The sequence below is a fragment of the Puma concolor genome, chromosome F2 (genome assembly GCF_028749965.1).
Source record: "Puma concolor isolate L17-30 chromosome F2, mPumCon1.1.hap2, whole genome shotgun sequence".
Classification (NCBI taxonomy): domain Eukaryota; kingdom Metazoa; phylum Chordata; class Mammalia; order Carnivora; family Felidae; genus Puma; species Puma concolor.
Window position 1 is genome coordinate 16,245,733 of NC_141684.1, and position 24,982 is coordinate 16,270,714.

The 24,982-nt window shown below is 38.7% G+C and overlaps 1 long non-coding RNA gene across 3 annotated transcripts in view; it reads right to left on the reverse strand.

Moving 5' to 3' along the window:
* Positions 1–24,982, reverse strand: part of LOC147571848 (uncharacterized) — a 56,456-nt gene that overhangs the window by 22,411 nt on the left and 9,063 nt on the right. The window contains exon 2 of one of the 3 annotated variants that reach the window (XR_015246548.1): positions 22,352–23,051. The exons of the other annotated variants lie outside the window; for them this stretch is intronic. This is a non-coding gene — a long non-coding RNA (uncharacterized LOC147571848). Of the gene's footprint in view, positions 1–22,351; positions 23,052–24,982 lie in introns of those variants that run through there. 3 annotated transcript variants of the gene reach the window in all.

The window sequence follows — 24,982 nt, forward strand, 5'->3', positions numbered from 1 at the left end:
CAGTTGGTTAAGTGTCCTACTCTTGACTTCAGTTCAGGTCATGATCTCATGGTTCATGGTTCATGAGATTGAGCCCCACATTGGGCTCTGCACTGACAACGTGGAGCCTGCTTGGGATCCTCTCTTTCTCCCTCTCTCTCTGCCCCTGTCCTGCTCTCATGTGCATTCTCTCTCTCTCTCTCTCTCTCTCTCTCTCTCTCTCTCTCAAAATAAATAAATAAACACTAAAAAAGAAGGAAAGACAAAGGGACCTAAATGGAATATGAATTAAAAATAATTTCCAATTGCATCAGAAACATAAAAGACTAAGGAATAAATCTAGTGGAAAATGTGTAAGAACTCTACTGAAAACTGTAAGGCATTGCTGAGAGAAATTAAAGACCCAGATACATGGGGAAATGTTCGTGATTTAGAAGGTGCAATATTGTTAAGATGCCAGTTCTTCCAAAGTTTTCTTTAGATTTTATGCAATCCCAGTGGGCTCTTTGGTAGAAATTGACAGATTGGTCCTGAAATTTATATGTAAATGCAAAGTATTTGGAATAGTCAAAGCAATCCTGGACACGGTTGAAGACTTACTATAATGCTACAGCAATAAATAGTTTGAAGTTGGTATAAGGATAGAAAAAAGGACTATGAAACTGAATTAAGGGTCCAGAAATATACAGGCACATATAAAGCTAACTGATTTTTTGATAAAGGCACCAAAGCTGTTCAGTGGGCAGAGGAGAGGCTTTTCAATAAGTAATGCTTCAACAACTGGACATTCATATAAAAAAAAATGAACCCCAATCCTTACCTCACATAATACAGAAAAAATAATTTAAAATGGATCATAAACCTAAATATAAAATTAAATCATGAAGTTCCTAGAAGAAAGCACAGCAGATTACCTTAGTAACTTGGCACAGACAAAGATTTCTTAGAACATGAAAAGTACTAACCATAGAAGAAAAAACCTGATAAATTAGACATCATGAAAATAAAAAAAATTCTGCTTATCAAAAAATAGATGGGAGAAAATATTCACAGTGCCACATAAAGTTCTCCAGGAAATCAATAACAAAAAGACAAAATACCCTGCCACCCAAAAAATTAGCAAACACATAGTCATAGCAGACACAGAATGACGTGTAAATGGGCAATAAACACATGCAAAAGTGCTCAATATAATTTTCATCATGACATAATGAGACACCAGTATACATTTCCTAGAATGGTTAAATTGAAAAATACTGACAACACCAAATGCTGGCAAGGATGTGGAACAATGAAAACCCTCATACATTGCTGATGCAAAGGCAGAATTGTACAATCTTTCTGGAAAGCTGGCAGTTTCTTATAAAGTTAAACAGACATCTAGCCTATGCCCGACCAAACCACTTTTATGTGTTCATTCAAGAGAAATGAAATCATGTGTCCACAAAAACCTAGTACAAGATTGTCCGTAGCTGCTTTGTTTATGATTTCCAAAGTCTGGAAACAAGTCTACCACCAGGGGAATGGATACACAAACCGTGGTATATGTACATGACAGCATACTGCTCCACAACAAAAAGAACAGACTACTTACAGTCAGCAACACGGACAGATACTAAAGAATGGTATGCTGAGTGAAAAAGCCAGACAAGATAATAGTATATAATCATGATTCCACTTACATAAAGTTCTGGAACAGGAAGACCTAACGTATGGTGATAGAAATCGGAATACCCGATTGCCTCGGGTGGAGCAGAAATTGACAAGGCAGGGGTGTGAGGAAACTTCCTGGGGTGATTGAAATGTTCTGTATTTTACAGAGATGTGGGTAACTTGGGTCGTATGCCTTCACGAAATCTCACTGAACTTATATTGAAGTACACTGCATTTCATTGTATGTAAATCATTCCTGAAAAACACCTTGAATCCTGACAACTCTGCCTTTAAAACAGAAAAAAATGTATGAATGACCTAATGATCTTCCGCCTTTGCTGGCAATTGAGATGTCTTAAAGAAGTCTGTGATTCAGTCACCATGACCATTGTCAAGGAAAACTTGCAGCCACTCTAAACAATGTCTGGGAATGGTTAAAAATGGTTCAAGTGATGGATTTGCCATCACAAGAATCTTAGATGTGGGAAGCATGTTGTCTGCAACTGCGGAAGGCTATATGGTGAAGCTGGTGTCTCAGGCACAAGGCATCTGACACGGCTTGGTGAAAAATCACGAGTCACATAGTTAATGATTAATAAGACTTTCTTTAATGGGCCATGATTTCTCCACTCATGCACCAAGCATGTGAAATTGCTCTTTGTATCCACGAGCATCCAGTCTATCAGTGCTCTATGTGCTGTGGCTGGGATGTGTCTTTGATACTCATGAATGTTTGGCCGACAACCATCACCATTTAGGTGCAGGTGGCTGCTATCAAAGGTCTGGGCCACACTGCTGTGTGCCCTGGTTATCTTCAGTGTTTATGTTAAATCTCCAGATGCCACATTTCTCATTCTGATGCTGGGTACGTGCCAAATCATCAGATGTTTACTGATTGTAGAATGGAACCATTTCTTTCTTCATGTGTAAACCCAGGATTAGTTTTCCTCCACTGGCCAATGCCTCTTCTATGATGCTCCTCTATTCATACCTTGCATTTTCAATGCCCAAACCCCTATTCTCAGATATAACACCCTGCTAATCAGGTCCCACCTTATCTATCTAGCCCTATTTCTCACTACTATCCAACATAGCAGCATGGAATAGTGGAGACATCATAAGCCTAGGAGTCAAGAGACCTGAGTATAGCCCTGAACTTCCTATATAATTGGCATATCACCTCCCCTATCACATGAGAAATTTGGATTCAAAGGGCCTCCTTTCTTTCACTCCTTGAGTTTTAATCAGAAAAAAGTATCACTATACTCCCCAATATTTGTCTAAACATTCCCTCAACTGCATCTTTGTTTTGCAGAAGTATTACCCATCTTTTCTGGTACAACCAAAGTGGTCTTGGCTCCCTGGGTCTCCCACTGTTATTCCATCCTTTATCTGACCACACACGGCAGTGACTAGTACCACACATTGATCACTCATTCTATTTTTATCCTCCTAGTGTCTACTGTCAACATGGTATACAAACAAAATATTTATTGAGCCCCTACTATGTATACTGAGATAATTACTGTGGGATGTGGCCAGATCCATAAAATAGCACTTACTTTTAGTCAACTTATGAGTCAACTTAGAAGTTGATCCCAACTTCTCCATGCCCCATCAAGGGTATGAGCTCCTTGAGGGAGTGCCTATGCCTTTTACACGTATTTCTTTGTGTCCCTTAGATAAAAATGAAGCCTTACTATTTTTCAGGCTTCTCTCATGTCTTCAAGTCCACTTGTTCTCCCCGTTCTCTTTCCACCTTCTCACAAGATTACCCTGTGGGAATTCCCTCCAATAACTCCTTATTCCCTCTAGTCCTTCCCTTACCAGCCACCTGTCATGCTCACATCCCTGTGCACTTTGACCCCTGCTCACTTGGGCAGCTGGCTGGTGGATTTTGTGGGGCCACTACCTGTTAGCCATGGCTTCTGATTGGGGGATGATCCCGATATAACAATGCTTACACTATTCTCCCCACCAAGTGGTTATGGGGGGCAAATGAGACCATGTCTCTTGAGCTATTAATTTATTTGAGTCACACAGCCCTTTGAGAATGACCCTCTCTAAAAAAATGTGCAAGTAGCCTAGACTTTGCCTACAATTTCTAAGGAGTCACTCCTGAAGTTCCAAAGTCCTTTTACACATCCACTAGACATCCCACAGACTCTGGGTTATAAGCACCTGCTGCACATGAAAATGCATTATAAGCCATAAAGACTAACTTTGGCAGAGGATGTTATTAGTATTATTTCCTGGGAGCCAGATCAGTGCAAACCAAAGTCTCTTAGCCCCTTTTCTGCCACCAGAGTGCTACCCATTAGAATGCCCTATGCCTTCTGTCTCTCTCCTATGCCCCAATCCAGCCTCAGCATCCTGTTTGGGGAATTAGAAAGTGGCTGTGAATCAGGGTTTTGCTTTGAAAGGAAACCTGGCCTAGGGACAATCCTTAGTCTTGTCCTATATTAAAATATATCTCATTATGTTCAAAATAAAGTGAAGCCTGTTTACTTTATTTATTATGGGCTCAATTGGAGTTTACAGGCCAGCTTGGAAACTTAATATATATGTAACATGACAGTCACTTATAAGTATGTATCAAAATATTTTATGATTATTAACATTCTATTATATTCCTACTTATATAGTTATTTCTAAAGAAATATACACATATTATATTTCTATAGAAAACTATGCTAAGAAAAGGAAACCTTTGTATTTTAACCTTTTTGTAGCCCGGGGGTTTCTTATCCTGCTTTTAAAGTTTTGAAGACATGTCATTGAACTTAATATGTTCCAGATAACTTGTGAGTCACAAATGGGAGAAATGAAAAATACATGATCCCTGCCCTCAAGGAATTGACAGAAAAGTAGGAATTTGATAAGTACTTATTGATTTATAATGCATTGACCTTTGAGGCTTGGATAACCTAGGTACTAAATATGTCACACTTCCCTGATATCAAATAGACACCCAAAGGGTAATGATTTCAAAGGTGTTTAATTAACAAGGGACACTTAAGACACTGGCAGAATATGGGGTTCAGTACGGACAATTTAATCTTTAAGATAATAACATTTATTGTGCATGATTTCTGGAAAAACACCTTACCACTTTATTTTTTACTTAATCACCATTTCAATTATAAATTGTATTTGAACTTATGTACCTGAAGGTTATTCAAAAGGAGGGGAGCAAGGTTATAAACAGAAACCATAAATTATTTCTCCAAAGCTATTCAGAAAATACTAGTCAAAACTTGAACTAGGTTTCCGAAAACACTACCAGTACTTGAATATTTCAAGGTCAAAGTCAGATTAAGCAACCCGTCTTAGATATTTTTAGCAGTAGCTACAATTAAGATTTAACAACACTGGTCAGGTCTGGAAAATGTCATGATGTCATACTCTGATTATTATCTTGAAATTCACGAGGAAGTCCATAACCATAAGGTTTGGGGAGACAGTCAGTGGAAAGAACATTCTGTTGGTTCCTACTATGAGCCTGGTGCTCTATGATCCTTACGGAAATTGTCTTATTTAATTCTCACAAAACCCTGCGGTGTGGATTTTTTATTCTCATTTTATAGATGAGGAAGCAAAGTGGAAACAATTTGCTCCAGGTCACAACAGTGGTTAGTAAGTGGCAGAACTGATTGTTTTTTAAATGCATAAAACAAACTGCAGAGAAAATTACCAAGGAAAACAGTTATGATGAATGATAGTGAAATGTTGCATTAATTTCCTATTGCTGCTGTAACAAACTACTACAAACAACAGCTTCAAACAACACAGACGTATTATCTCACAGGTCTGGAGGGCAGAAATCCAAAATTATGGCACTAAAATCAAGGTGCTGACAGGGCTGCGTTCCTTCTGGAGGCTCTAGGAGAGAATTTGTTCCCTTGTCTTTCTCAGCTTCTAGATGCGGTCTACAGTTTTCCGCTTGTGACATCCCGCCTGCAAGCACATCACTGATTCTATAGTCACATCTTCTTCTCTCTGACTCCCTTGTCTTTTTCCCTTTGATGGGTCTTTGTGATTAGATGGGGCCTATCTGGATAATCCAGGTTAATCTAACCATGTGAAAATCTTCAACTTAATCACACGGGCAAATTTCATTTTGCCATGTGAAGTAATATAGTCGCATTCTGGGGATTCATATGCTGACATCTTTAGGGAACTATTATGTCTACCATAATTACTTCTGAGTGAATTTGGATAGCTGCCATTCCAAATGCCTAACGTCTAATCTCGGAATTGGAATTTTATAATGAAAGGGACCTTTTGGCTCACTTAGCCTAATCTTTTTAATGAGGTAGTTGATTTATTTGTGTTTGTTCCTCCCTGACGATTCTCACGGTGGGGTTTTCTTCTTTATAAAAGACCATCTATTTATTTAAATATTATTAATATTGCAAATTTGCAGCTGGGATGCTCAGGATATTCGTTGGTGGTTTTGTTTGAGCTGTTGTTAAACATGGCTGATACGTTCACTAGGAAAATGAGCATGTAGTACATGGCCTACAGCCTAAACCTAAGGGATACAGGGTGAAGGAGGCAGAGAACGTCCCTGCCATCGAGGAGCCTGTGCTCTTTTTCACTGAACTTATCAGTTAAAGAAACCTATAGGATAAAGATAAGCGGAATATAAGTGCCAAGAATTTTCACAGCCATCTGGACAGTGCAAGTATGTCTTGTATTTCCAATAGACTATAAGCTTCCTAAGGGCAAAAGCCTATGCATGATGATTTATATCCTTTACTTGTCCATGTATGCAGTATTTATTGAGCATCTCTTTTGTCAGGCACTGGGATAAGAGTGGGGATGTAGCAGCGAGCAAGATGAACAAGTTTCCTATTCCCACAGAGCTTACTTTTACTGGACGGAAAGACACTAGAAATAAATACACAACTAAAAAAACAAGATTATTTCAAAAAACAAAAATAGCTAAAAACGCAACATGATTGAGAGTAAATGAGAGAAAGGCGACTCTATATAGGGTGGTCAGAAGAGGTTTTGACAGGAAGAAGACAGTCATGGGAAGTTGCACTCACAGAAGGAACAGCAGGGGCGAAAGCTTGAGACAGGGACAGGAATGGTCTGTCCCAGGATCATAAGGGATGTTTGTGTGGCTGAAGTGTAGGGCAAAAGGCAGTATCTGAGGAGATGAGGTTTCGGATGTAAACACAGGCCAGATAGGTCATATCAAGACCAGTAGGACTTGGCAAGAAGTTTGGATTCTACTCTAAGTGGAAAGGAAAGCCATGGGAGCAGGCAGGGAAGGGGTTAAGCAAGAGAGTGTCATGGTGTGATTTGTGTTCTAAGAGAACTGTTTTGTTTGTCTTAAGGAGTATGGATTTGGATGAGGCTCAAGTAGAAGCAGGGAAATTATCTAGGCTATTCTGGTGGTACAGACCAGAGACGATAGGCTTGCACTAAAATGCTGGTCATGGAGACCATGAGACGTGGTCAGATTTGAGGCAGCGAGCTCAAGGACTTGCTGGTGGATTTGGATGTGAGAAAAAGAGATTAAAAAGTAACTCCTAAGGGTTTTATTCTCAACTTTATTTAGATATAAGGTAGCGACCATAAAAGTTTATCCACTTAGTCCTCGGTTCAATGGTTTTTAGTATATTTACACAGCTGTGCAACCATCACCACGATATAATTTTAGAACATTTTCATCACCCCAAAAGAAACCTCATGCCCATTAGCAACCACTCCTCAATTGCCCACTTTCTTTTCACCCAGTTTTGCCTTCTCAGTTTTGAATGTTTATTTGTTTTTGAGAGAGGGAATGTGGGGGAGGGGCAGAGAGAGAGAGAGCAGAAGATCCGAAGCAGGCTCCACGCCATCAGCACAGAGCCGGACGTAGGGCTGGAATTCACAAACTGTAACATCACAACCTAAGCCAAAGTGGGATGCTCAACCGACTGAGCCACCCAGACGCCTCTATTCCTTCTCAGTTTTGAAGGCCAGAAGTCCAAACTAAAGTTGTCAGCAGGACTGCATGATCTCTGAAGGCTCTAGAGGAAAATACTTGTTTGCCTTTTCTGGCTTCTGGCAGCTCCCGGTGCTCCCAGGCTTGTGGTTGCATCCCTCCAATCTCGGCCTCCGTCTTCACATGCCATCCCCGCCCTTCCAAGTCCTCTCTTCTTATATGTTATAAGGACACTTGTCATGGGATTTAGGGCTCATCTGGGAAATCTGGGATGATCTCATCTCAAGATGCTTAACTTAATTACAATCACAAAGACCCTTTTCCCAAATAAATGATGTTACATTCATAGATTCCTAGGTTAGGACCATATCTTTTTAGGAACCATCATTCAACCCAGTATACCTGGATGATCACTAATCTATTTTCTGTCTCCAGAGATTTACCTATTATTCACGTTTCACTTCTAGGATTTTGCCCCAAGAATTTTGGTGGATGGTGATGTTGCTTACCCAGGCCCAGATCAGGGATAAATGGTGTAGAGTCATGTGTCTTTTGCGAATGTCACATTTAAGATGTGTACTGTGGACGCCTGGGTGGCTCAGTCGATTAAGCGTCCGACTTCAGCTAGGGTTATGATCTCGTGGTCTGTGAGTTCGAGCCCCATGTCAGGCTCTGTGCTGATAGCTTAGGGCCTGAAGCCTGCTTTGGATTCTGTGTCCCCCCATCGTGCTCTGCCCCTCCCCCGCTCATGCTCTGTCTCTCTCTATGTCTCAAAAGTGAATAAATGTTTAAAAAAATGTGTATTGTACATCCAAGTGGAAATGTCAAATGAGCAGCTAGATGCATGAATCTGGACATGCAGATCTGGGAGTCACAAGCATGTGGATGGCATTTATAGCTGTGGGACTGACTGAGATTGCCTGGAGTGAAGAGTGAAAGAGGGAGGCTGAGGAGTGGTACCTGGAACATGACAAGGTGATGCAGGGGAACCTTGAGGGAAGACTTAGAAGAAGGACGTGAATGAGAGGGTAGGAAAACCAGAAACTCCAGTGTTTTCTCAGATGTCAAAACAGCATTTCTCGAACGAGGGTATAGTTCACTATTTCACATACCTTCGGGATTTGGAGGAAAGTCAGAACAGATAAATAAGCATTGGGTTTAGCAACAGAGACCTCATTACTTGTCAGACAAAAGCAATTTTGGTGCAGTTGGGAGAGGGGGATGGCCTGAATGTGTTAAACAGTAAACAGGAAGTGAGGACGTGGAGATGATGACCATGAACACCTCTTTTCAGAAGTTTTGCTCTGAAGTGAAACAGAAAAGTGGGCTGTACCTGTAGATGTACAGATTCCCTTCAAGAGAAGATTTGTTTTGTTTTAAAGGTGGAAGATAAAACAAGATGATTTTGTGCTTGGGCTAAGTATCCAGAGAAAGAACTTAAAGATGCAAGAAACATTTAGTTAATTAAAGATGTTAATTCTAGGAGTAGTCTTCTTGAGCAGGCAAGACTCCAAAAAACATGCCTGGTAAGAGTTGGAAACTATTGCAGCATTATTTATAATAGCTGAGATATGAAAGCAGCTAAAGTGTCCGTCGGTAGATGAATGAATAAAGAAGATGTGGTATATACGTATGCATGTGTGTATATATATTTATATAAATGTACGTATTTGTGTTTATAAATATATATATATTTATACACACACAAACACACACTGTCTGGAATAATACACAGCCATCAAAAAGGATGAGATCTAGCTATCTACATCCACATGGATGGACACAGAATGTATAATGCTAAGCAAGATAAATCAGAGAAAGACAAATACCATATGATTTCGCTTATATGTGGAATCTAAAACACACGTGGATAAACAAACAAAAAGCTGAATCAGACCTATAACTTCAAAGAACTAATGGTTTCCAGATGGAGGGTGGGCAAAATATGTGAAGGGCAGTGGGAGACAAAGCCTTCTGGTTATGGCGTGAATAAGTCATGGAGATAAAAGGTAGCCTAGGGAATACAGTCCATGGCATTGTAGTAGCCTTGCATGGTGACACATGGTAGCCACACTTGTGGTGAGCATTAAGTCGTTGCACACTTGAAACTAACGTGACATGTGTGTCAACCATACTTAAATAAAAAAGAACAAGAAAAAGGAAGAGCAGGAATCTTGCATCTGTTGTAAAGGGTGAGAAGCCCCAGAGGCGAGGACAGGTGAAGAAGGTTGTGATGTTTTCCAACCACATGCAGCCGCTCAGGAGCTAGTGTGGTTATCTGGCCAATATCTGAGTTTAGCCAGAGTTGGTATTTTGCCAAACAAGTAGGATGGAGAGACAGGGGACAAGCAAGTCAACAGTGTTTCAAACGGAGTGATTGTAATGCCAAGGAATCGAAACTGGGTTCAAAGGGAAGGGAGGACACAGGAGGAGAGGATTGATGGATAATGAAAAAGTGGTGGAGTCAATGGTTGGAGGTCGTGATAGGGTCAAACAACCATGGTGATCTGAAGGGTAGAAAGTGATGATCAGAGGGGGGGAAGTGTTATAGTTGAATTTTAGGGTGTTGACATTATTTGTGGGGACCAGGCCAGGTATGACCATGGGAATAAGTGGCTGGAAAGAGGGGAGCAAAGGATCACTGGGGGGACAGGAGATCATGGAACTAGGACCTCAGGATGCCTAGTACAGTGCTACATACAGACAAGTTGCCAATAAATAGTCACAAGTGAAGAAGGCTGAAATATGTGAATCTTCCAACATTTATAGTGTTTTGGTTTGTCTTTATGAGTCTTGTGTTTAATGTATTATATAATTTTTCCTGAAATGATATATTTTCCAATGCCTCAGGGACAACATTACATGAAAGAAATCATTTGGGATGGTTAAAAGGGCAATGTTAAAAGAAAATTCAAACTGGAGTTTAATAAAGTCATTAGATATGAAGCTAGTCAGGCAACAGATAATTTACTAAGAGAAGTTGCCACTGGAGCTATCAAGAGGAAAAACAGACTTATGATTTTGAAATACCTTGAAACTCATGCAAAGAGAAGGCCATAGTGACTCAGTAGCTCTTGGCTCTAAGGTCAACATGTCTGTCTGAACTTGTCTGCGCCTTTGAAGGGGAAAAGGCTTGAACTCTGGATTCACAGAGACCATAGGTTGCAATCCCATCTATTATTTATTAACTGTGTGACCTTGGGCAAGTACCCTGTCTTTACCTCTAGTTTCACATCTAAATAATGAGGACTAAAAATAACCTGATAGGGTTATTAATGAAGATAAAGAGAGGTAATCTATATTAAAGGTGTAGTAAAGTACCTGGAACATGATAAGCACTCAATAATGGTGAGCTATAATCTTCATTGTTATTATCTGTAAGCTGGAGATTTTAAAAAAGCTACTTTGCAAAGCCAAGAGGATTAAATGAGATGAATTACACAAAGTATTTAGCACAGTGCCTTCTATGTGGTGATACTAACTAATGACTAGCTATTACTATGACATTGCTTAGCAGACCTAATCATTTAATTTTATAGCTCCTGGGAAGTGATGGTGGTAGAAAGTAGCGTTATCCCTCTCCTGAACCCCATCCTGTGCTGGCTAATAGTAGTCCTTTGGAAGTCTTTCCAAATGGTGGAGTAGAGACTGTCCTGGAAATCATTTCAGGAAATAGAAGTCCTGATTGGGTCTGAAAAGATGATAAAGATTGAAGCAAGCACAACTTCATTTAGCCACATTCTGTCCAAGGACTGCTTTCCACCTACAGGTCAAACAGTCATGAGGCTTTCACCAAATAAGCCTTTTTCACCATTATTCCTGCATTATTTAGTGAGGTGTGATTTACAAACAAAATTGTTATATTTAGGTTGTACAGCATAATTTTTTTAACGGCATACAATGTGATGATTTAATATAAGTATATATGTGAAATGATTACCACAATCAATTAATTAACATATCTATCACGTAACTATCATTTTTGTGTGTGGTGATAACACGTAAGAACTACTCTCTTAGCAAATTTCAAGCACACAATCCAGTATTATTAACTATGGCCACCATACTGTGCATCCCCAGACTTACTCATCTTATAACTGAAAGTTCGTACCCTTTGACTAACATCACATCCCCTCCTCCCCCACAGCCCCTGGCAACCATTGTTCTATTCTCTGGTCAAGTTCTACTTTTTTAGATTCTACATACAAATGGGACCACATGGTATTTGTCTTTTTGTATCTGCCGTGTTCACTTGGCATAATGTCTTCTTGGTTCATCTATGTTGCAAATGGCAGGATTTCCTTCTTTTTTATGGATGAGTAATATTGCATTGTGTGTATCACAGAAAGGAAATTCAGAGAACTTTATTTGATATGAATATTTTACTGAGTGAGAAACAAACTGCAAACAGGAATATTGCAAACCTAAAACTGATATGATCATAGGCATGATGTTACAGGATGGCTAATAAAGTGAAAATGAAGAAATTGTTTAACCTTTACAATGACTGGTTACTACAAGGGGAATTTAGATATGGCAAGATATTAGTTAAAAGTGATTATCTTATACCATTTTAGGAAGATGACTTAAGTTTCATTTATGATTATCAGAGTCATGTACAAGAAATAACATGTTAAGTTTTGTTTACAATCATGAAATAAGCTAGATTAAGTTTTGCTTATGTGGCTTATATGGTTTTGTCTGCTTCAGGGATTTTCAAGCAATCTCCATTTTAGCAATATACCACATTTTCTTTGTCCATTCATCTGTAGACGGACAACTAGGCTGTTACCATATCTTGGCTATTGTGCCGCAATGAATATGGAGTGCAAATATTTCTTCAAAACAGTGATTTCATTTCATATGGACATACATCTGGAAGAGGAATGGCCGGATCATATGGTAGTTCTACCTTTAATTTTTTGAGGAACCCCCACACTTTTTCCATACTAGTTGTATAAATTCCCATCAACAACATTTAAGGGTTCCATTTTCTCCACACACTCTCCAACACTTATCTCTTGCCGTGTTGGTACTTGCAATTCTAACAGATGTGAGTTTGATTTGCATTTCTCTGGTGATTAGTGATGTTGAGCAACTTTTCATATACCTGTTGGCCATTTGTATATCTCTTTTGGAGAAATGTCTGTTCATGTCTTTTGCCCACTTTTTAAAAAATATTCATTCATTTGTTAGAGAGAGAGAGACAGGGGCGCCTGGGTGGCGCAGTCGGTTAAGCGTCCGACTTCAACCAGGTCACGATCTCACGGTCCGTGAGTTCGAGCCCCGCGTCGGGCTCTGGGCTGATGGCTCGGAGCCTGGAGCCTGTTTCCGATTCTGTGTCTCCCTCTCTCTCTGCCCCTCGCCCGTTCATGCTCTGTCTCTCTCTGTCCCAAAAATAAATAAACGTTGAAAAAAAAAAAAAAAAGAGAGAGAGAGAGACAGAGAGAGACAGAGGGCAGTGGGGGAGGGGCACAGAGAGAGGGAGACCCAGAATCCAAAGCAGGCTTCAAGCTCTGAGTTGCCAGCCCAGAGCCCGATGCAGGGCTTGAACTCATGGACTGTGAGATCATGACCTGAGATGAAGTCAGGCGCTTAACTGACTGAGCCACCCAGGCACCCTGTCTCTTGCCCATTTTTAAATTAGATTATTTGTTCTTTTGGTGTTGAGTTGTATATGTTTTTTTTTGTTTTTTTTTAAATTTTTTTTTTCAACGTTTATTTATTTTTGGGACAGAGAGAGACAGAGCATGAACGGGGGAGGGGCAGAGAGAGAGGGAGACACAGAATCGGAAACAGGCTCCAGGCTCCGAGCCATCAGCCCAGAGCCCGATGCGGGGCTCGAACTCACGGACCGCGAGATTGTGACCTGGCTGAAGTCAGCCGCTTAACGGACTGTGCCACCCAGGCGCCCCAAGTTGTATATGTTCTTTATATATTTTTCATACTAACCCTTAATCAGATAGGTCTTTTACAAATATCTTCTCCCATTCAGTAGGTTGTCTTTTAGTTTTGCTAATTATTTCCTTTGCTGTGCAGGTTTTATTTTGAAGTAGTCCTAATAGTTTATTTTTGCTTCTTATTTCCCTTGCCATAGGAGACGTATCTAGAAAAATATTGCTATTGGAGGCACCTGGGTGGTTCAGTCAGTTAAGCATCTGACTTGATTTTGGCTCAGGTCATGATCTCATGGTTCGTGAGATTGAGCCCCATGTCGGGCTCTGTACTGGCAGCACAGTTTGCTTGGGACTCTCTCTCTGCCACTCCCCTGCTCATGCTTTCTCTCTCTCAAAATAAAAAAATAAACATTAAAAAGAGAGAGAGAGAGAGAGAGAGAAGAGTTGCCTGTGTGGCTCAGTTCGTTGGGCAACCGACTTCAGCTCAGGTCATGATCTCACAGTTTGTGGGTTCGACCCCTGTGTCAGACTCTGTGCTGACAGCTCAGAGCTTGGAGCCTGCTTTGGATTCTGTGTCTCCCTCTCTGCCCCTCCCCCGCTTGTGCTCTCTCTCTCTCTCAAAAATAAACATTAAAAAATTTTTTAATAAAAAAAAAAAAGAGAAAAATGTTGCTATGGCTGATGTCAAAGAAATTTGACCTGGGCTCTCCTCTAGGATTTTTATGATTTCAGGTGTCATGCTTAGGTCCTTAATCCATCTTGAGTTTATTTTTGTGTATGGTGTAAAAAAGTGATCCAGTTTCATCCTTTTGCATGTATCTGTCCAGTTTTCCCAACACCATTTGTTGAAGAGACTGTCTTTTTCCCATTGTATATTCTTGCTTCCTTTGTCAAAGATTAATTGATCATATAACCATACATTTATTGGGGCTCTCTATTCTCCTACATTGATCTATGTGTCTGTTTTTGTGCCAGCACCACGCTGTTTTGATTACTACAGCTTCATAGTATATTTTGAAATCTGGGATTGTGATCCTCCAGTTTTGTTCTTTTTCAAGATTGCTTTGGCTATTTGGGTCTTTTGTGGCTCCATACAAATTTTAGGAGTGTTTGTTCTAGATCCGTGAAAAATGCTGTTGGTATTTTGATAGGGATTGCATTAAATGTGTAGATTGCTTTGGGTATGGACATTTAAAAAATATCTGTTCTTCTAATCCATGAGCATGGAATACCTTTCCATTTGTTTGTGTCATCTTCAATTTGTTTCATTAATATTTTATAGTTTTCAGAGTACAGGTCTTTCACCTCCTTGGATAAGTTTATTCCTAGGTATTTTATTATTTTTGGTGCAATTGTAAATAGGATTGTTTTCTTAATCTCTCTTTCTGCTACTTCATTATTGACACATAGAAATGCAGTGAATTTCTGTGCATTGACTTTGTAACCTGTGACTTATGAATTCATTTATCAGTTCTAGTAGCTTTTGGTGGAGTCTTCAGGGTTTTCTATATTTAGTATCATGTCATATAAAAGTAGTGAAAATTTTACTTCTTCTTTACCAACTTGGATAACTTTTATTTCTTTTCTTGTCTGACTGCTATGGCTAGGACCTCCAGTACTGTTGAATAGAAGTGGTAAGAGTGGACATCCTTGTTTTCTCCTGATCTTAGCAGAAAAACTCTCAATTTTTCCCCACTGAGTATGATGTTAGCTGTGGTTTTTTTTTTTCATATAAAATCTTATTATTTTGAGGCATATTTCCTCTAAATCTACTTTGTTGAGGGTTTTTAAATCATGAATCGATGTTGTACTTTGTCAAATACTTTTTCTGCATCTCTTGAAATAATCGTACGGTTTTGTCCTTTCTCTTGTTGATGTGATGTATCACATTGATTGATTTGTGAATACTGAACCACCCTTGTATCCCAGGAATAATTCCCACTTGATCATGGTGAATGATGTTTTTACTGTATTGTTGGAGTCCGTTGGCCTATACAGTAAAACCTTAGTTTGTGAGCATAATTTGTTCCGGAAATATGCGTGTAATCTAAAGCAGTTGTATATCAAAGCGAATTTCCCCATTAAGAAATAATGGAAACTCAGATGATTCACTCCACAACCCAAAAATATTCATATAAAATTGATTATAATACTGTAATATAATACAAAATAATAAAGAAAATACAAAATATAAAGAAAATAAACAAACTAACCTACACTTAACCTTGAAAACCTTCGTGACTAGTGTGAGGGAAACAAGAGAGAGGAGGGATGTTCCATAGGACAACTTTCACTAACGGAATCACTTCTACCTATTGGCTCAATGGAATCTTTTTCCGCATGGGGGCCATTGTATATGCTCGCATGGATGGTGACTACAGTCCAGTATTAATTATCTCTTGTCATACACTGTATTTAATGTAACTGGCAATAAGGCAGCAGATGAAAGGGTCTATATCTGCAGGCAGCCTGAGTTAGAATGAAGCAAAGTATTGCTAAGCTTACTCTTGTATGGAAAAGCAAAGGAATGTCCATAGGTGCTTGGAAGTGACAAAAACTACACTAGTGCCAGTTGTGGGGACCTTCCAATGTTCTGAAAAATCACGGATTTCTGCCAAACACTGTGGCCTGAGAGTAAGCATCAGAGCATGAGAGATGATCACCCACAATCCCATAGTGGCAGAGAAAGAGCAAGAGAGAGAGAGAAGAACCATTGGCTCAGTTGTGATCATGTGATGTTCACTGTCATGTACTACTTGTACTGCAAGACATCATTCGTTTATTAAGTTAAAATTTATTAGAAATGTTTGCTCATCTTGTAGAACATTCACAGAACAAGTTACTTGAAGTCCAAGGTTATACTATATTTTGTTGAGGGATTTTGCATCTATGTTCATCAGAGATATTGGCCTACAGTTCTCTTTTTATGTAGTGCTTTTATCTGGTTTTGTTATCAGGGTAATGCTGGCCTCATAGAATAAATTTGGAAGGTTTCCTTCCTCTTCTATTTTTTTGGAATAGTTTGAGAATAGATATTACTTCTTTAAATATTTGGTGGAAATCACCTGTGAAGCTGTCTGGTCCATGATTTTTGTTTGTCGGGGGTTTTTTGATTACTTGTTCAATTGCTGGTAATTGGTCCATTCAAATTTTCTATTTCTTCTGGATTCAGTTTTGGGAGGATATGTTTCCAAGAATTTATTTATTAATTCTAGGTTGTCCAATTTGTTGGCATATAATTTTTCCTAATATTCTTTTATAATCTTCTGTATTTCTGTGGTGTTGGCTATTTCTTCTCTTTCATTTCTGATGTTTATTTGAGTCCTCTCCCCCTCCCCTTTTTTTGATGAGTCTAGCTAAAAGTTTATCAATTTCATTAATCTTTTCAAAGAACCAGCTCCTGGTTTCATTGATTTCTATTGTTTTTAAATTTCTATTTTCTTTATTTCTGTGCTAATCTTTATTATTTCCTTCCTTCTATTGGTTTGGGGGGTTTTTATTTGTTCTTTTTCCTATTCCTTTAGGTGTAAGTTTAGGTTGAGATTTTTCTTGCTTTTTAGGGCAGGCCTGTATTGCTATAAACTTCCCGCTTAGAACATCTTTTGCTGCATCCCAAAGATTTTGGACCACTGGGTTTTATTTTCATTTGTCTCCGTGTATTTTTGGATTTCCTCTTTGGCATTTCTTTGTTGATCCATTCATTGGTTAGCAGCATGTTATTTAACCTCCATGTTTTGGGCTCTTTCCAGATTTTTTCTTGTGGCTGATTTGTAGTTGCATAGTGTTGTGGTTAGAAAAGATGCATTATATGACTTCAATCTTTTTAAATTTGTTGAGACTTGTTTTGTGGTCTAATATGTAATCTATTCTGGAGAATGTTCCATGTGCACTTGAAAAGAATGTGTATTCTGCTGTTTTAGGATGGAATGTTCTGAATATATATATCAGATCCATCTGATCCAATGTGTCACTCAAAGCCACTATCCCTTGGTTGATTTTGTTTGAATGATCTATTTATTGATGTAAGTGGGGTCTTAAAGTCTCCTACTATTATTGTATTACTATTGATTACTTTGTTTATGTTTGTTATTAGTGGTTTTATGTATTTGGGTGCTTCCAAGTTGGAAGCATAAATATTTACAATTGTTGTATCTTCTTGTTGGATTGTTCCCTTTATGATTATATAGTGTCTTTGTCTCCTGTTACAGTCTACTATAAAGTCTATTTTGTCCAATTTAAGCTTTCTTTTCACTTCCATTTGCATGATAAATGCCTTTCCATCCCTTCACTTTTAATCTGTATGCTGTGTCTTTAGGTCTGAAATGAGTCTTTTGTAGGCAGCATAGAGATGGTCTTGCTTTTTTTATCCATTAGGTCATTCTATGTCTTTTGATTAAAGTGTTGTTCCATTTACAATCAAAGTAACTACTGATAGGTATGTACTTATTACCATTTTCTTACTTGTTTTATGGTTGTTTTCATTTTTCTCTGTTCCTTTTTCTCTTGCTCTCTTCTCTCACAGTTTTCTGGACTTTTTTTGTGTGATATATTTTGACTCCTTTCTCTTTATTTTTTGCATATCTATTACTGGTTTTTGATTTGTGGTTACAACTGGGTTTGTATATAACATCTTAAATGTTTAGCAGTCTATTAAATTGATTTTCACTGAAGTTTGTTCCCCAGAAGTTTCTTGAGTTATGTTTGTTTGTTTTTGCATTGAGTATTCTTTATACATTTTGAATATTAACCCCTTATCAGATATATAGTTTGCAAATATTTTCTCCCACTGTGTAGGTTGCTTTTTTATTTTGTTGATTGTTTCCTTTGGTATGCGAAGCTTTTTAGTTTGATGTAGTCCCATTTGTTTATTTTTGTTTTTGTTGCCTGTCCTTTGGTATCATATCCAAAAAACATCATCGCCAAGACCAATGTCAAGCAGCTTACCCTTATGTTTTCTTCCAGGAGTTTTATGGTTTCAGGTCTTACATTTAAGTCTTTAATCTGCTTTTAGTTGAAATTTGTGTATGCTGTAAGATAAGAGCTCAATTTCATTCTTTTGCATATGAATTTCCAGTTTCCCAACACCATTTGTTGGAGATTATACTTTCTTCCATTGTATATTCTTGGCACCTTTGTCCAAGATTAGTTGACTGTATATGTGTGGGCTTATTTTTGTTTCATTGATTTATATGCCTGTTTTATGCCAGTACCATACTGTTTTCATTACTATAGCTTTGTAACATAGCTTAAACCAGAAAGTATGATGCCTCTGGCTTTGTTCTTTTCACTCAAGATTGCTTTGGCTATTCAGAATCTCTCGTGGTTCTGTATGAATTTTAGGATTTTTTGTCTACTTCTGTGAAAAATGCCATTGGAATTTTGATAGCAATTACATTAAATCTATAGATGGCCTTGGGTAGTATGGACATTTTAACAATATCAACTCTTCTGACCCATGAACATGGGATATCTTTCATTTTACTTGTAGCTTCTTCAATTTCTTCACCAACATTTTATAGCTTTTATTATATAGATCTTTCACCTCCTTAAATTTATTCCTAAGTATTTTATTGTTTTTTATGCTATTGTAATTGGAATTGCTTTCTTGATTTCTTTTTCAGACAGCTCATTCTTAGTGTATAGAAACACAGATGATTTTTGTATATTGATTTGTTTCCTGTAATTTTACTGAATTTATTAGTTCCAATAGTTTTTTGGTGGAGTCTTTAGGGTTTTCTATATATAAGGTCATATCATCTGCAGACAATTTAACTTCTTCCTTTCCAGTTTGCATGTTTTTATTTCTTTTTCTTGCCTAACTGCTCTAAGACTCTAGTACTATGTTAAATAGGAGTGGTGAGGGTGAGCATCCATGTCTTGCTGCTCATCTTAAAGTAAAAGCTTTCAGCTTTTCACTTTTTTTTTTTTTTTAATTTGAGAAAGAAAGAGAGTGAGCAGGGGATAGGGGCAGAAGGAGAGAGAGAATGCTCCGTGTGGAACCTGATATGGAGCTTGATCCCACAATCCTGGGATCATGACCTGAGCTGAAATCAAGAGTTAGATGCTCAACCTACTGAGCCACCCAGGCGCCCCCAGCTTTTCACTGTTGAGTGTGTTAGCTGTGGGATTGTCATATATGACCTTTACTATGTTGAGGTACATTCCTTCCATACCTAATTGAGGATATTTACTTTTTTCGAGTGCCTTTTCTGTATTCAGATTATCATATGGTTTTTAATTCTCCATTTTGTTAATGTGGTATATCATGTTTATTGATTTGTATCCCAAGAATAAATCTCACTTGATCATGGTGTGTGATCCTTTTAAAGTGCTGTTGAATGTGGCTTGCTAGTGTCTGCTGAGCATTTTTGCATCTATGTTCATCAAAGATACTGGCCTGTGATTTTCCTTTCTTGTATTGCCCTTATCTTGCTTTGGTAGGGGTTTAATGTTGGCCTAATAAAATGAGTTTGGAAGTGTTGTCTCATCATTTTTTAATGATAAGAACTCCCAGCTCTGTCTGGTTCCAAAGCTAGTGCCCTTGGCAACTGATTAATACAGCTCTCACCACTGATAATAAAAAGAGAAGGTATCATTTACTGAGCGTATATGATGCAAAACTCTTCATGTAGATTATCTCATTTAATTATACAAACAGCTTTGGGAGGTAAGTACCATTAAAACTCTTCATGTAGATTATCTCATTTAATTATACAAACAGCTTTGGGAGGTAAGTACCATTATTATTTAAATTTTGCTAAGAAGGACACTGGGGGTCAAAGAGGATAATTGGTCCAAGGATATGCAGCTGGTAAGGGGCTGAGGCAAGATTTTAGTCCAGGTTAATGTGACTCCAATACCTCTGGAGGTTCTATGTACACAGTGGATACAATATTGGGTTACAGCTTCTCAATTTTACTAGGACTTTTTAGTCTATGCACCCTCCATGTTCTCCTTAACAATCATATGTGTTTTCTCATATTGCTGGGACTAAGGGCAAAGTAAGTTGGTCTTATTATGATGACAGTTCCTTAAGATTACTGTTCTTTTTTACTTTTCAAGTGGCAGTATATCATAAAATCAAATATGGATTGGCAGAATGGTGGTTACCAGGGGATGGGGGAGAGGAATATAGGGAAGTTGTTCAGTGTATAAAGTTAATACAAGATGAGTAAATTCCAGAGATCTGCTGTATAACGCAGTGCCTACAGTTAATAATAGGGTATTATGTGCTTAAAATTGTTAAGAAGGTCTATCTCATGTTGTAGTCTTACAAAAAAAAAAAACCCAAAACCAAACCAAAACAAAAACAAGGGACACAATAAAACTTTTGAAAGTGATGTAGATGTTTATTACCTTCACTTTGGTGATAGTATAACAAGTGTATACATATGTACAAACTTACCAAATGATAGACATGAATTATATGCAGTTCTTTTGTACGCCAATTATGCCTCAATAAAGCAAGGAAAAAATATGGATTAGCTACTTAATTAAAAATTCAACAAATGTACTGTATATTGTGTATATTTACAGGATACTATGCTAGCTGCTCAGGGAAAACAAAGATGAATTAGACAGGGAATCTTCCTTCAAGTTGGTTATAAGTGAGGCCTACCCCACCAACCAGCCCCCACCCCTGCCATATACTAGAACACAAGAAGGTTCAGAGACAGTAATGAGGGAGTTCAGAAAAAGAGGTCATATCATCCATGAAAGCATCTTCAAGAGCCACCCCAGGAATGAGAAGGCATTTGAGCTGGCCCTGAAGAATGGGAAAGATTGAACATGGAGACACTGAGGGCGAAGGTGCTGCAAACAGAGGTGACAATGTGAGCACCAGCGTGGAGACTGGAAATCTTAGACAGTACTAAGAGAGTCATGTTTGGTTCAAGAAAAGGGAAGTAGTAAGTCATTTGGCTAGAAAAGCAGTTTCTAATAAGATCACAAAATCCATAAATTAATAAAGGGAGCTATTGGAGATACAGTTTCGAGGCACAGAGAGATAATGCATAGTGACAGTCAACAAATCCTGATAACTTAACCTCTGTCAGAGCCAGCCAGGATGGAGAAATGGAAATAAAAATTAAAAACATTTGATGGATAGGGGTACCTGGCTGGCTCAGTCAGTAGAACATGTGACTCTTGATCTTGGTGTTGTGAGTTTGAGCCTTACATTGTATATAGAGATTACTTTAAAAAATAATAAATAAAAAATATTTTTAGAAACCCACATTTAATGGATAGAATGTATGGAATTTAGCAAGGACATTTTTGAAGTGAACAAGGAGGTCAAAGATGGGTCAGACTTTTGAGTTTGAGTTTGGAAGGTATATAAAGGAAATACAGCAGGAGGAATGGGTGTTAGAGGCAAGAAATTCTGGGGACAGGTTAAAAAATAATAGCCAGGGGGTGCCTGAGTGGCTTAGTCGGTTAAGCATCTCACTCTTGATTTGGGTTCAGGTCATGATCTCACGGTTCGTGAGATGGAGCCCTGCGTTGGGCTCTGCACTGACACTAAGTTTGAGATTTGAGATTCTCTCCCTCTCTATCTGCCCCTTTCCCACATGCACTCGCACTCTCTCTCTAAATAAATAAATATTTTTTAAAAATAAATAACTGCCAGAAACCATTTTAATAATTAAAAGCTCAAAAAGATATTCTGAATCCTAAAACTGTGTAAGAACATATAGGACATATGGATTATACACGTGGGTCCAAAGTATTGGATGCAGAGCTCATTAATAGGCAGAGCACATTAAAACACAAATCACATGTCGCACACCTTCCATCTACCTAAACTAACTGACTAGCTATTGCAGACATTCACTAAACATCTGATTAACACAGTTTGGCTGGCTTGTAACTTTTTTTTTAATGTATATTTATCTTTGAGAGAGAGACAGAGACAGAGCATGAGCTGAGAAGGGGCAGAGAGAGAGAGGGAGACACAGAATCTGAAGCAGGCTCCAGGCTCTGAGCTGTCAGCACAGAGCCTGATGCAGGGCTCGAACCCACAGACCGAGAGATCATGACCTGAGCTGAAGTCGGACGCTTAACCGACTGAGCCACCCAGGCACCCCCAGCTGGCTTTTAGAATTCATTTCCCAATCATCTCAGCTTCTCTTCTCAACCCACTATAATCTGACCTCAATTCCCATCACTTAACTGAAATTGCAGGGCAAAAGGTCATCAGTGATTTTCTCATTGCAAATACAAAGAACACTTAAAAATTATTTTTATCAAAGTTCTACTTAGTTATAAAAGTCAAATTGTTCTACAAAATATACTAAAAAAAAGAAAAAGAAAAAGAAGAAATTCCCATTCCAGTGTCTCCCTATTTCCAATTTTCATTTTGGATAGGGACTTATTTTCAACTGCTTTAGGTTTCTTTTGGGTACATAATAGAATTACATGCCTATTATTTCTTCTTCTTCTTTTTATTATTGTGTTGGATATCTTCCATTTGTCCCTTGGATCTACTCTTCTTCTCCTTCCTCTCTGTTCAGAGAAATTCACTTGTCTGGGCCACAGCAATGGGTTTATGAATAGGCACTCTGGTTTCCAGCTGAGTTTTTCCTCTAGTTGGGAGAAGTTGGAGAGGAGATTAGAGAAAGCAAGTGATAAAAGACAGTGAGATGAGAATATTTATTCCCCTGACTCCCTCCTTGACCGTCTGCTCTAGCTGGCTATGTCCTCAACTGGAGGTCACTGCTTCTCTTTAGAAGGGCCACTCTGCTTGGTTCTCATTCTAGACTGTGGTCCCCATGTACTCCATTTAGCTCTCTGGGCCTAGGGTTGCTAACAAGGCAATTGCTACTAAGCCCTGGAATATTGCACGATCTCTTGTTCCTTCCTGCCAATTGTCACACCTTTGTATATAAACCCCCCTCAAATCATCCCATTTAGAGTGTACTGCTCTCTAGACCCTGACTAGTACACTTACTATGCAAGATAAGGATTTAGCTTTCATACTCCCCACTTTCTTGCTCTACCACACTAAACATATCAACAAACACACACACAGGCACACTCTTCTTGTTATGGACTAAATGTTTGTGTCCCTCCACCCCCTTCACACGTTGAAGCTTTAACCCTCAATGTGTTCGTATTTGGGGAAGGGGTTTGGGGAAGGTAATTAGTGTCATACGAGGTCATGAGGATGGGGCCCTCGTGATCGTATTAGCATCCTGTAAGAGGGAAGTTTGCTTTCCCTCTTTCTCCACACTTGCAGAGAAGGTATATGAGCACACAGTGAGATGGATGCTGCCTACAAGCTACAGAATGAAAAGTACCTGCTCACACCTTCATCTTGGACTTAAGCCTCCAGAACTGTGAGAAATACACTCCTGGTAAGCCATGCAATTTTGTTATGGCAGTCTGAGGTAAGACATTTCCCTTCCCCACATCTGCCCTATTTAAGATACATCACAATTTTTGGCTAAATAAATATTATGTATTATTATAATCTTGTGAATACTATTTACCTGTGATCCTTTAATTTATTATAATTTCTCCCTAATGTAATTTCTATTTAGTAGATCAGCCATAAAAAGAAGAAATCTTAGCATTTGCAATGACATGGATGGAGCTAGAGTATAATGCTAAGTGAAATAAGTTAGAGAAAGACAAATACCTTATGATATCACTCATGTGTGGAATTTAAGAAACAAGACAAATGAGCAGAGTAAAAGAGAGAGAGACAGAGAGAGAGAGAGAGAGAGACGGGGGGGCAACCAAGAAACAGACTCTTAACTATAGAGAACTGATGGTAATCACAGGGGAGGTGGGTGGGAGGCTGGGGAAATAGGTCATGGGGATTAAGGAGTGCACTTAATTGTTGTCATGAGCACTGGGTGCTGTAAGAAGTGTTGAATCACGGGGTGCCTGGGTGGCTCGGTCGGTTGGGCATCCGACTTCGGCTGAGGTCATGATCTCACCGTCCGTGAGTTCGAGCCCCGCGTCGGGCTCTGTGCTGACCGCTCAGAGCCTGGAGCCTGTTTCGGATTGTGTCTCCCTCTCTCTCTGACCCTCCCCTGTTCATGCTCTGTCTCTCTCTGTCTCAAAAATAAATAAACGTTAAAAAAAAAAAAAAAAAAAAAAGAAGTGTTGAGTCACTATAGTGAACACCTGAAACTAATATAACACTGTAAACTATACTGGAATAAAATAATAAAAAAATATTTATTAGAGTTAATTGCCTCAGTTTTTGTTTGCTTAATTTTCTAGGCACCTATCACTAATCCACTCCCAAATTCTCCCCCAGAAGTGTAATTCTCCTTTCAATATTTCAAATACATCACAAAAGTCTATAAAGTCCATCTCTTTGTCAGAGGCACACTCCCAAAGCCTTCCACTGCCTTGCACCCATGTAGCCTGGGAGTTCTCTAGACCTGCTGTCCTGCAACTTCCCATCTCCTGGATCTCTTGCTTTATTCCTTCCATTTGATGGAGCACATCTTCCAGTTTCTTCCTGATACGATGTTTGGGACATAAATATTTTGAGACTTCA